Here is a 13,925-nt window from a genome sequence, read left to right on the forward strand (position 1 = left end):
TGTGTGTGTGTGTGTGTGTGTGTGTGTGTGTGTGTGTGTGTGTGTGTTTTCTATCTCTCTCTTATTTCTTATTCCCCTGTAGATTCACAAGTTAACAGACTCAGGGCTTGCCCTGACAGCAGACAAACATTAGTCTACTGGAGATCTATGCAAAGTGGACTATCTACTGGTCAAAGAGCCTCCTTTTACAAACCCCTGCAGTGTTTGGCCAGAATCCCTGGCTGCAGAAAAAAGGTGGTCAGCTTAGGTTTCCCCTGCCAGCCGCAGTACAGCCAGTACTTAGTCCTAGAGAAGGAACCCTGCCTCCTGTCTTTCTGTTTCTTTTAATGGTCCATCATGATCAGTTGTCTGAGCCATCAGCTCGTCAACTCAAGAGATAAAGCAAAACCTAATAATAAAGTGAGCAAGGATTCTGCATCCCACCCCAGGTTCTCCCATGGATCTTGATGAAGCTCAGACATTGGCATCTGTATTTAAAGGAGCACGGTGAGCTCACCTCCAAAGTGCACATCTCCTCTCCTGGAGTCCAGCCCTTCACTAACCCTGTTTCCTCACAGCACAGGTCCTCTCCCTCAGAGCCCTTGCCTGCCTCATGATCTGTATCCCCTGTGTACAAGAGCATAGGCTGCAGGAGAGTAGATTTTTCTCTGGTGTGGGGTATACAGCTAGTAAAATAGGCTTTCATTAGGGACCGATGAGATTTGTCTAGAATCCTTCAAGAATTGGGGGACTTGATAGGAGTTAGGATTTTAATTAGTGTAGCTTTTGTTAACCCTGAAAAACTTACCCATAATTACCAATGATTTTATAAAGACTCACAGATCACTGAGTATGTGTTATATTTCATGTGTGACATTAATGTAATCAAGGCAACAAATACATTGTGCCAAATTCAGTGTCCATTTATTTCTCTGGTATTATAAACCTTGTTTATCTATTAAATTGGCAATGAGGTCTGATCCTAGATTTCCTTTAATAATATATAAAATATATACATTTAGCATATTGAACAAGAATTTTTAACATAAAAACATATGCTTTATTCTACACATTACATGTATAATTCTGTGGTCTTAGAAGTTTTAGACTTTTCATATAATTTAAAGGGAATAAAACACTATTTTTTAAACATGTAAATATGGTCTTTGATATAGTTAAATTTATATAATATTAAATTTTTCTATGATAGAATTATTATGTTGTCAATAATACCAGATATCTATTCAATATAAATTTGCTATATTATTTTGAAGTACAAATATTTTATATTTCACTCCAAGCTAATGGCACATAATACATTTTCAAAATGGACTAAAATATTCATTTTCGTACACCCAAATATAATTTAGAAAAGATATAAATGGAACTTATCTGACAACATGTTATGAATTGTCAAAAACCTTCATCCAAAATAAAACAGATTGTCATAAAATATTAAAAATAGCCTGTGCTGGAAATAAAACTTTAAAGAGATAGTTATAAAAGAAGTTAGCCTACCTAGTTATGCTTATTTCATAGCAAAAAGTCCTATAAAACTTCATCGTAATCATGTACCTAAGGTGATAAGCTACATAGTCCTTACAGGTCTTTGAAAAACTTACAGTCAACGGGAATCATGTTCTCCTTTCCAGTGGATGAGAACGATCCCTTTATTCGGTTAACTTAAGTCTTCTCTTGAATATGAAGCAGTAAGTAAGCGTGTTACCCTACATCTTTCCTGACCTGGTGGCAGGAGTGAGGGAGATTAATTGAGGATTACTATAGCCAGCAGCTGAGTCTACAGAGCACATGCTTGTATGGGTTTTCCAGCTAGGATGGGAACTCCACGCTCCTTTTGCTTTCTTTTTTATTAATGATTATTATTTATTACAATTTATCCATTTTGTATCCCGACTATAGCCCCTCCTTCATCTCCTCCCAGCCTACCTTCTTCTCCCCCTATGCTCCTCCCTCTTGGTTTTGTGTGCCATAAGATTCCGAAATAGTCATTTCACTTATAACTTAAAAAAAAAAAAGTAGATAAGGGACCAGTCCAAACCTCAAGAAGGCTGTCAAAAGTAAACAACATAAGTCTGTTCTAGAGTGTCGACAAACGAGCTATGAGTCATTGCTCCATAATTCTGAGATCTTTAAGAGGCCTTACCTTGCCAGGGCCAACTTGATAGGCTCTTTTCTGACAATACGAGCTATCCTCGAATGTGGCAGTGCCACTTCTTTGGTTGTGGTGAGCTGGGGATGATGGGAAGGTAACTGCATGAACATACTAGTCCTTCTCAGGCCTAAAAAACAACCCAACATGTCTGGATGCTCTATAAGGTCACTAGACCTTCTTTTGGGGGCTTGCATACATCAGCGCCTAGAAGTATCTTAGTCATGTTTACATCAACTATACCTCAAAGTTTAGGCCAGCACTTAACACACGTTGTGTGCTTAGCCAGGGATCACCATGCATGTCGCCTTACATCACAGATCTTTCCGCTAAGCTTTGCTTGGAATTTAATGACATCTTCTGCCACGAGGAAATGGATAGGCAGAATTTTTGAGAGGATGGAGGGCCGCTGCTTCCTTGGAATAACAATGAAGAGGTGGATAGAAAAAGAATTACAGGAAGATAAGGAGAGATCTAAAACCACAGGTTTAGAAAGGGCTCCAAATCTAAAGCCATAGAAGATAATTCAGTGAATAAATTTCAGGGCGTAGGCTGAGGTGACAGAAGAAGAATAAATAAGGGTTAATTGTGATTTTTTTTTTCCCTGAGGTGATATGGGTAGCACATAAGAGCTTGTGAGTATGCTGAGTTTAGATGCAGAAGGGTTCTATGATAAGGTTCTTTGTGAATTCCTTTGAATCTAACAAGTTTAAACTTTGCTTTCAGGAGAACAAGAAACAGGGAAAGATATAATGTGCTAATAAGCTAGGTTTTCTGGCTATAGAGCTCTGCACCCTTCTAATAGAGATTACAGTCCAGTAACAACAATGCCTCTCAAATTTTATTGTAACTCTGTGAGGGACATGCCATCACCCTCAATTACAGTGAGAAACAGAAGGTCAGCACAATAATTGTCTTGTCTGAAGTTTCCGGGCTGGTGCTTAAATCACAACTCTAGCAATCATTTCTTAGCAGTCCAGTCAGATATCCTCTCTATTACAATATGAACATATCATGTCAGCAAATGGCAATGAATGGGTCACGTGTTCACATTCCAAGAGTCAGATAAATGGAACAAATCTGTAAAAGAATTACGATTGCTGTAGACAAGACATTCTCTTCCACAGAGCACACAGCATTTGAGGAAAAGGCTTCACAGTGTTTTACTATATTCCTGTGCCATGAGATAAGAAAGAGCAAATAATTAAAAAGGGATGAGTCCAGGTGAAATTGTATTTTCAACTGAACAAGAGGATGAAAATATAGAAGTTTAAGAAATGTCACAATTTGGTCTCCAGACACTCAAACAAGCTTACAGAGTCCCTGCTCCTCTGGACATTTTGTCCTGCCACAGACAAGAGGTATCCACCTAGCATGTCACTAGTTCATTACAACTATTTATATTAAAAACACTACTCCCTCTGTAAGCTTTTGCTGACATATGCAAATATTTTCTTCAGAAAGATCACAGTCACAAACCCAACAATGAAAGAATTACTCTCTAATTTGCCTTACCTATGAGAGACTTATCTTCTAGAAAATAAGACACATTCCTTTTCAGTGGTGTAATTCCTCGGCATCATCAGAACAACTATTAAAGAGCAAAATACTTGACAGTTCTGACAAAAATGAAAAGTTTCTGGATGCTTTCGCCTCAAACTCATGCCATGGACAACCTGGTTGCCTATGTTCAACTTTCTGAACACTACTTAATCATTGCCTCCTCTGGCATTGACCTCCGTCACACTGAGCAGCCCTTCCTTTCCCCTCCTCTTCACATCGAATCCATAATCAAAACCTTTATATCCTAAATAACTCTTGACTCCACCTCAATCTAGCATGATGCTGTCATTTCTGAACTGGGTTGTAGCCCAAGGCACTTAAAAGGTTTGTTGGCATTCATATCTACTTTATTTCTTTCTAATTGGTTTCCTAGGACTTCACCAAAACAATCTTTTAAAAATGGAAACCTGACCACTGTTTATCCTGGTTTGAAGCTCTTTGAAAGCTTATCATTGTTCTAGAATACAAGAAAATTCTTCCACAGGCCTCCAGTTGCAGTTGTCTTTGATGAAATCATTTGAAAAGGTTTGCTAGGAATACTAATGGCTGGGCCCACACACAGAAATGTTACATAACTGGTCGAGGATGGAGCTGAGCAACTGGACTTTGAGACACTGTTCTTAGAGCTCTCAGGTGCTTGAGAGAGGCACAGTCTAATATGGCACCTGCATGGAGCTTACTGCGGATGTAATTTCCAAAAGCAAATCTCCTGTTAAGTAGAGTCACTGACTTATTCCCTTCTATGATGGATATCAATGCCACAGACCAGATAATTTGTGATGAAAACATGCTTATTGATCAAGAGTAGCAAGACAAAGACCACAGAGCTGATCTCTCTCAAAGGCCTTCTTGGTGTGGTGTCCTACTATAGACAGCAAGAGCAGGAAACAAACCCACTCTTTTACAATGAATCCATTGTAAAACCTCAAGACACTGAATGTATTCCTACAGTAAAGACATTAATTTCTTCAAGAGGACAAGACCTTTAGGGTCTGATCATGTCAAAAGGGTCCCATGTCACTTTCCCAGTCCATTGTGAATATTATGATGTTATTATAGTATTATGTTATTTAACCTTTCTGGGGGTACAGGTTACTGCAGTTACTGTAACTCTTGGGACAGTTGCTTGCCAGAGTCTAGCACAGATGAGGACAGGGCCTGGAGTTGGGTGGATGCAAGAGCAGTGATAAAGGAATCAGGCACCAGGACACCTTTTAGTTCCACTTTACAAGAGACAGACACGGAGGAATCACAGCTTGGTACTGCCTCACTTACTCTGACAACCAGTGTCTCTCACAGGCTTTGTTTATACACAAAATCATTTCCTCAAAAGCTTCACTCATTGATGATAAAACCTTTTAGGGTACATTTTTCTAAAGTCTTCCTAGATTACATAAGCACATTAAAGTAAAGGAAACAAAGAGAGCAGACAGCAAACCTCATGAGAACTAAAAATTAACATTAGGATAAAATCAGTTTTCTTTTAACTCAATGTCTTTTTCCTTAAAGATAGGTGTCTTAAAGCCTTGTGGTTACAGAAATCCTAGGCAGGATGGCTCTATTTGAGTTTGGCTAAGTTAATAGATCAGAAGTTATTTCCTATTAGCTGTTATATCAAGCTTACCCTGTATTATTTTATTAACCTGCTATAAGGAATACCTAATTTTTCTCTTGAAGCCCAGTCTCAGTCCCTTGATTAATTCCTCCCTTTCCTCCTGTATTTTTCTTTTATATTTAACATAAAACGGCCATCTTTTTCCTTTAATGTTTAAAGTACTGTGCCGCCTTTTTAGTAGCACAAAAATGTTGCTTATTTTTCTATAATATCAGAAAAATCTTGATCTGACCAAGTTTTCAGGAAGGCAGGCAGTTCACTGAGCCAAAATGTTTTTCTCTGTGTCTTTGTCATAAGCTCTTGTTGCAATATGGTCCCTATCTTTATTATAATTCTGTAAAGGGTAGAAGAACATCAGGATTCCTAAAACTGCTTGAATTGCCAAAGTTTGTCATCAACTGTATAACCAAAATCTGTTCCTGTCCATAGTAGTTCCATGTTTCTGAAGCTGGACATATATAGGACAAATTTGTCCATTCTTACAATTTCCTTAAGTTTTTCTTCTTTAATGGTTCTTCCCAGATCCTGTGCCTCATACTTATGAACACCACTCTTGAATGATGTAAATGAGTATGCCTAAGTAATCCGTTCTATGGAAGACTCAATCTTTAGCATAGCTGTTTTTCCCCCAGGGAACTACCATCAGTTCTTTTTGTATTAACACCAGCTGTTCTAAGAATTGTTACATTTTCTCAGCACTAGCCTTCAGTGAGAGGGGCCTCAACATCAAGGAATACAAATATTAAACATGTCAAAAACACAAGAAAAAGCTATGTAGCAAATCTCCACTGAGGGCAGGGAAGGGTCAGGCCAGGCTGTCCAAGCACTGGAACTTTTCAAACAGTGCCTTCGGGATGCTTGACGGTTGATGGCGCCCAGTATACCTGTAACAGATCATCTGGCCAAACTGTAATGCTGGATGTGCTAGTGGAGAAAAGGTTCTATGATGCTACTTCATAGCAAAGCTCCAAATTCAGGGGGTATAATCTGGATGTTGAAGAGAATAGCAACCCTCCAAATATCAGTGCTGCTAGTCAGGTGGGATGCCCTGCTTGTCTTGGAGTTTGGCTTTGGTTGAAAAGTGTCACTGAGCTCAATTTGAGGGGGATGGTTTTCTCAAAGATTTCCATCTTTTTGCCAGCTGTACAGCCTTTGTTACTAATCAACTAGTTTACTTTCTTCAGAGCTCTCTCCCAGTGTCTCCTCCACTTCTTCCTCCTCCTTCTTTGTTTGTTTGTTTATCATGAAAGGATTTCTCTGTAGATACCTGGCTGTCCTAAAACTCAATTTGTAGACAAGACTAGCCTCAAACTCAGAGATCCACCTGCCTCTGCCTCTTAAGTGCTGGGATTAAAGGTGTGCACCACCACAGGGCTCTCATATTTTTATAAAGGTTTTTTTTAAAAAATTATGCATGTCTGTGTGTCTGTCTGGGCATGTGTAGTGCATGTGAATGCTGGAGCACGCTGAGGCCAGAGGAGGACATCATATGCTCTGGATATGGGTTCCAGCGAGCTCTCTCCAGGGTGGGTGCTGGGAACTGAACTCAGGCCCTCTGCAAGAGAAGTGTGTGCTTTTAACCACTTCTTCAGCTAGGAAGTTAAGATTCTAACAATTGTAACAATACTTTGTAAAATTCTGATTATGTACATAAAAATTAGGTGTAAGGGAAACCGAAGCTGCATCTTGGTGGCTATTCACATGATTGAGTATCTCTTTGCAGTTAAATATTCTTGAAGCTGCAGTTAGGCGACACTATAGTAAAAGCTACGGTGCCAGGGCATATTGCCATTGTACATTCAAAAACTGCAGTTCATTTCAGTCTTCTCCATTGAGGTTTTTGGCTTCCTCTTTGTGGGCTTTTCAAGAGGACTATAAGAAGAAATAGCCTAAAAGACTGATTGGATCCACCATGATTTGGGTACAAATAATAGGCACCATGCCTCATGAATATTCCACTCATCTTATAAATATTCATTAAAATATCTTAAGACTCCACGATACAGAACCCAACAGATTTTATTTCTTCTTTTATTTTATTATTATTTTTTTATGGACCAATAAACACCTTTATTGCATGAGCTATGAACGACAGTTTATTTGCCTTTCGGGGCTTTGATGCTCCTCAGAACTGCAGTTCCTTGCCCTCCAGCACGTATCCATCTGCTCGGCCATGCTGGCCTGGTCTTGGGGCATTACAGGCGAGAAGCTTGGCCTGCTGGAACTGCTCCTCCAGGAGACTGCTTATTTCGGCGTCCTTTATTTCTCTCAATGTATTTCTTCTGAATTTTGATCGCTTTTTGTTTAAGATCTCTTCCTCCTCAGGAGTCAGCTTGGCCCCCACTTCTTGCGGCCCAGAGGCAGTGCATAGTGGGACCTGTATTACTGTGGGTACGGTGTGCTGTCAACAGGCAAAGAGCAGCTCTTAGCCAGGGAATCCGTGCAGGCAAGCTCGGTATTGGATGCACTGTAGACAACATCAACGATCCTTTGCTGTGTATACGCCACGGGGGCCAATCTTCGTGTTGGCAGCAGGCTGTCCCAGCTCAGACTTCCGCTTCTTGTGGTACGCTCTCTCTCAGCCCTGGTCTTGTGGTGCTTGTGTCAGTTGTCCTGAGAGATGTCCATCGCTTGGCACTGGCTGGACACGGTTTATTAAAAAAAAAAAATCCACAACAATCTCTGTCTATAATGTATGCTTTGCATTGCTGACTAGCTTCTATTTATACTATGCTTGTCTCTAGGCTAAATTCTCCTTTCTTTTTTTTCTTTTTAAAAAAGATCTAAGAAGCACTATTTCTAATTGTCTTAGAAAGCGCCAGATAGATTTCCAGAGTGGTTGTACTAGTTTACATTTCCACCAGCAGTGGAGGAGGGTTCCCCTTTCTCTACAACCTCTCCAGCATGTGTTGTCCCTTGAGTTTTTCATCTTGGCCATTCTGATGGGTGTAAGGTGATATCTCAGGGTCATTTTGATTTGCATTTCCCTGATGGCTAATGAGGATGAGCATTTCTTTAAGTGTTTCTCTGCCATTCGATATTCCTCTGTCGAAAATTCTCGGTTTAGCTCTGTTCCCCATTTTTTTAATTGGATTACTTGGTTTGCTGCTTTTCAGCTTCTTTAGTTCTTTGTATATACTGGAAATTAGTCCTCTGTCCGATAAAGGGTTAGTGAAGATTCTTTCCCAATCTGTAGGCAGGCGTTTTGTTTTGATGATGGTGTCCTTTGCTTTACAGAAGCTTTTCAGTTTCATGAGGTCCCATTTATTGATTGTTGCTCTTAGAGCCTGTGCTGTTGGTGTTCTGTTCAGGAAGTTGTCTCCTGTACCAATGAGTTCTAGGCTGTTCCCCACTTTTTCTTCAAACAGATTTAGAGTATCTGGTTTTATGTTGAGGTCTTTGATCCACTTGGACTTTAGTTTTGTGCAGGGTGATAAATATAGATACACAATGGAATACTACTCAGCAATCAAAAAGGAAAAAATCATGAAATTTGCAGGCAAATGGTGGGATCTAGAAAAGATCATTCTGAGTGAAATATCCCAGAAGGAGAAAGATAAACACGGTATATACTCACTTAAATAGACCTATAAGATATGATAAACATAATGAAATCTACACACCTAAAAAAGATAATCAAGAGAGCGGACATGGGGTAAGATTATCAATCTTCGTTTTGAAAGACAGATGGGATGCACATTAAACATTGACAGGAGTCTACTGAGTGCATTTGAAAGACTCTAACTAGCAGTCTTTTCAAAGCAAAGACTCATGACCAAACCTTTGGCAGAGTACAGGGAATCATAAGAAAGAAGGGGAGTTAGTCTGATGAGAAAAGGATAGGAGCTCCACAAGGACCAAATATATCTGGGCACAGGGTCTTTTCTGAGACTGACATGCAACCAAGGACCATGTATGAATGTAACCTAGAACCTCTACTCAGATGTAGCCTGTGGTAGCTCAGTAACCAATTGGTTTCCCATAGTGAGGGGAACAAGGACTATTTCTAACAGGAACTCAATGACTGGCTCTTTGCCCCCCCCCCCAGGGGAGGAGCAGTCCTGTTAGGCCACAGAGGAGAGCTTTGCAGCCAGTCCTGAAGATACCTGATAAAACAGGATCAGATGAATGGGGAGGAGGTCCCCCCCATCAGTGGACTTGGCAAGGGGCACGGTGGAGAGGAGGGAGGGAGGGAGGGACTGGGAGGGAATGAGGGATCTGGACACGGCTGGGATACAGAGTTAATAAAATGTAACTGATAAGAAAAAAATAAAATTCAAAAAAAAATCTAAGAAGAAACTTTTACCTAGTAATAATAATAATAGTAACAAAAGATCCTAAAACATGATACTAGAGACTACCTTTAAATGAGGTAACTTGTTCTTAGTTTTATAGTATATGCTTTTTACGAAGCAGCTTCATGTAAGTTTGATGTTTAAAATATTGTAAATGGTGGTAGGAATCACGGGGATCAGTTGTACCTAAAAACAAACATAAAAACTAGGCAAGCCACTTTGTTAATAGTTGGAATGCATATAACCTTTAATGTGTCACTGATTTGTTTCTAATTAATTAACTGACTGTATTTTCAGACAGGGTCTCACTCTGTATACCGTGTTTAGCCTGGAAATCAATAAGTAGTCCAGACTGGCCGCCAACTCATAGCAATCTTCCAACATCAGTTGCTTGCGTTCTGGGATTACAGGCATGAGCTACAGTATTCAGCTTCTACTTCTTCTTTTCAATGATGTAGGCTCTTGTTAAATATTTACAACTCTATTATTACTGACTTAGCATCCATGTGGCACGTCTTACAAACAATTCCAGTGAACGTGTGCAGGGAGGCCGAGTTCCAGGGATTGCAGTATTAGCTTTAGACCACCAACACGGAGAATTAAAAAAATGAATGGGCCCTAAGGTATTAGTTCTTCCATGTAGCTTATCATTTTAATATGATCTCCTCAGAAAGTAAGTCACTTATTTAAGGTCACGCACTGAGGAAGGACTGTAAGGAAGGATCACTGTTTCCATCTTCTACTTCAGAACTCCTCTTAGAGCTCCCACCTTGCCACATCCATGATGTATTTACCCTTACGACAGACATAAGACAGAGAGGCATTATTGCCTTGTGGGGATATTTATATGATTTGTAGGCTACATACTGACTATAAGTAAAAAGTGCTCAAAAATACTTCAATAAAACTTCTGAAGAACTCAAATCTATAACATTTGTTTCCTGTTCCATATAGTCCATCCCTTATACTTTGATATTTGTTTTACTCTCTTCTTATGTTTGAATTCAGTGCTTTGAAGAGACATCAGCTTCTTTGAGAGAGAATGGCTATTGCCTATACTGTGTTCTGTGGTTGGATCTGGCTTAAGTATTTCCCAAGGATTCAAAGCTTCATAAAGTATTTGGAATATAATCTCTATTTTTAATCATTACAAGAAAGAAACTTAATCAGACTCTTTGGAGAAAGGGTTTCTGGGAAGCCACTAGAGTTAAATAAAGTTGATGGGATTTAGAAGGAGCTGCATCTGGGCAGCTTTATACCAGGAGATGCAGAGAGAGAGCTAAAGATGCACAGAGCTTCTACAGGCATGCTTCACACCTTTTGTCATGTTATGTCCTTGTCTGACAGGAACTCTCCCAACAGGAGGACCACCACCACCAGAAGTGGCTCTTGAATGACCATAACTGTGAGCCAAAGCTATGTCTTTTCTTATAGAGATATGCAGTATTCATTTAATCGCAGATGAAAATGAGCCAGAGCAGAATGTGGTCTGTAATAGATAAAGGCAAGTCTGTTAATAAACGAAAACGATGAATTCAAGAAAAGGACACTTCCCTAGTCACCATTCCTTATATTAAATATAACTAAGTGTTTTGAACTGATAAAGCTTCTCATTTTTTTCAAATATGCCATGAAATCACTTCATAAAAGGAAAGCAAGTTTAGTCTCACATTCTTAGAATTATTTTTTAATAAATGGTGTCAAATATAATACATGATTCCTTGAATCTAAATATATTTCTACAGAAAACATCAGATGGATTTTTTTTCAGTTGCTCTTTGACATTTAAAGACATTTAAATGCTAGCAAAACACTGTAATTTGCAGGAGTATTAAGCCTCTGAAAACACATGAGAGTTCAAATAGGATCTGTTCTATCTTTTCACAGAGTAAAGATGCTAAAAATAGTGTGAGCTTAAGCTAGGCCACGCTTTCGTGAAATTGCTATCACTTCACCGGAAAATGGAAGAATAAAATGAGTGTTTGGGGGCTGCTGTAGAAGATGGATCGGCACTCGCAAAGCAGCCTTTCGTGTTAGACCAAAGGACTTTCACTTTATATAGCTGAACTTAACTCTATGCACAATCTAAATACGTGATGCCTTGTATTGTATAGCTGTATGCAAGCATAAATAAAGTTACCACAAATTGGTGAACAATTAATGAGATTCATTGTAGGGATATTTTACCACTCACTGCTGTTTGCCTGCCAACTGAGACATGATGTAGTTAATTCTAAATGACACCACCTGTCCCCTCCTCTAAGTGAAATGAAAGAGCTGCCAAAGGGCATGTTGGGAATTAACTTGCAGCCTTCCTTTTAGTCAGGCATTTCTCCATAGCCCTGAGAGCCAAAATCAAAACCTAATGAAAAATAATACAGTTTTTTTTTTTTATGTCGATAGTTGAACCTGGAATGCCCATCAAATAAAAGATCTTAGGATAGAGAGTATAACTGCACAATAATATGTTTCCTGCTGTAAAATTACTTTCTTACTCTGAATCAAGAAAAAAGAACAACAGATTCACAAGAGGAGACAAAATTATGTGTCACGACAAGTCAATATGTGAGAGGTGGAGCGAATGTTGCCATCTGTCTCAGTTACCGTGGGCAGTGATAGTGCACCTTTTGTCTAAGGACTTAACAGCACTTTGCCGACCATGGTTCATGTTTCAAGATGTTCTCAGTGAAGTGTCAACATCACATCACGCACGTTTCCCTAACAAGATGAAGTAGCGAATGGAGAGGTACTTTCATAAGACCCTCACATTTTTCTTTTATAGCTTTCACGTCTTGATTTTCAGCTCTCTTTCCCAAGTAAAGCTAGACTGCTGTTAGGTGTGAGCAACGGAGTGCGGACAAGAGCACACACAGCTGATTCACACCATGCTTTATCTCAGAGGTCAGATGAGGATCCGTTTTCATATATCACCAAGTTGCCAGCAATGAAGTTGGTAATGAAAAGTGTACCATTACCCCAATTAACCTCGTTAAGTTCTCCTCTAATCCCCCAAATTCTCAAGATGATGTCTTGATTTAAATGTGATGGCAAAGTTACATTTGTTTTTGCTTGTATTTCTAAAACAATTTAAAATGTGTCAGATTAGTCAGCATTCCAAAGGGAAGGAAAAATACCCAAAGTAAGCAACTAAAAAGAGAAAACACTTATTTTGACCCATTGCTTCAGAGCCTTCAGTCCAAAGCCACTTGGTGCTATCCCATGGAGCCTGTGGCAGGTCAAAGCAGCACGGTAGTCAGCACATGGGGAAGAGCTAGGCCTGCTTTCTTTATGGTGGCCAGGAAGCAATAGAGATGGGAAGAGACCAGGGTCCCAATATCTCAACGAGGGAATGTCTCAAATGTTCTAATTTAAGTCTTTTAAGACTCATTTCTTAAAGGTTCCTCCACCTCCAAATTGTGTTAAAGGCTGGAGACCACACCATGGCTTTTTAGGAACACCTTTTTTAATTCAAACAATCACAAGAGTTAAGGCAAAGCAGAAAGATTCCTTCCTAAGTATGCATTCTCCTATTCAATTACTGGCGGGAGTGTTTGCTTACCCTGTATACACTAAGCTCTGGGTGCCAGGATAGATCATTTCTCAAAATGATACAATTTCCTGCTGTCAGTCAACTCACAATCTCATGGGATGAGAGAAAACCAATAAATAAATATGTAATAATGGTTGAGTGGCAGGGAGACCAGTAACAGATTAAGAGATTAGGAGTTTTCCTGTGAGTAATTAGGGGAGGGTTTTTGAGCAATAGATACTCGAATACATATTTGAACGACTGAAGAAAAATAAGCAGGCAAATATATATTATAATATAATAACATATGCCTTTGTGTATGTGCATGTGTGCGTGCGTGTGTGTGTGTGTGTGTGTGTGTGTGTTTACATGCTCATGTGTATGGGTAAAGGTTGTTTACTTGCTCAACCTGAGGTGACATTCCTCAAATGCCACCTACCCTTTGTTTTGAGCCTGCAGCTTGATGCTCAGGCTACACTGGATGGTGAGCAAGCCCCAAGGATTGGCTCGTTTGCTCCTTCCAAACACCAGGATTACAAGCACATGCCATGACAACTGGCTTTCTGATGTGGGTACTGGAGATCCTGCCGGGGAGCTTACGCTTACGCTTGCATAGCAAACACTGTCCCAGTGTATCTCCTCAGCACCACCTTCTTTTGACTGCTCAGTGGCTTCATTCTTGAAAAGTCGCTGCTAGCATCAGTTTCACTTTCTCATTTTCCTATTCCGGGTAGATAACATGATCAAAACTCTTCAGCCTAAAAGCAAATATTC

The 13,925-nt window shown here is 39.6% G+C and overlaps 1 protein-coding gene and 1 pseudogene across 5 annotated transcripts in view; both read right to left on the reverse strand.

Moving 5' to 3' along the window:
* Immp2l (inner mitochondrial membrane peptidase subunit 2) overlaps positions 1-13,925 on the reverse strand; it is an 815,753-nt gene that overhangs the window by 60,081 nt on the left and 741,747 nt on the right. The gene's annotated exons all lie outside the window — the stretch shown is intronic.
* Positions 7,424-7,955, reverse strand: LOC129688943 (40S ribosomal protein S8-like; annotated as a pseudogene).

This window comes from Psammomys obesus, unplaced genomic scaffold (assembly GCF_907164565.1).
Source record: "Psammomys obesus unplaced genomic scaffold, mPsaObe1.curated_primary_1811, whole genome shotgun sequence".
NCBI classification, from domain to species: domain Eukaryota; kingdom Metazoa; phylum Chordata; class Mammalia; order Rodentia; family Muridae; genus Psammomys; species Psammomys obesus.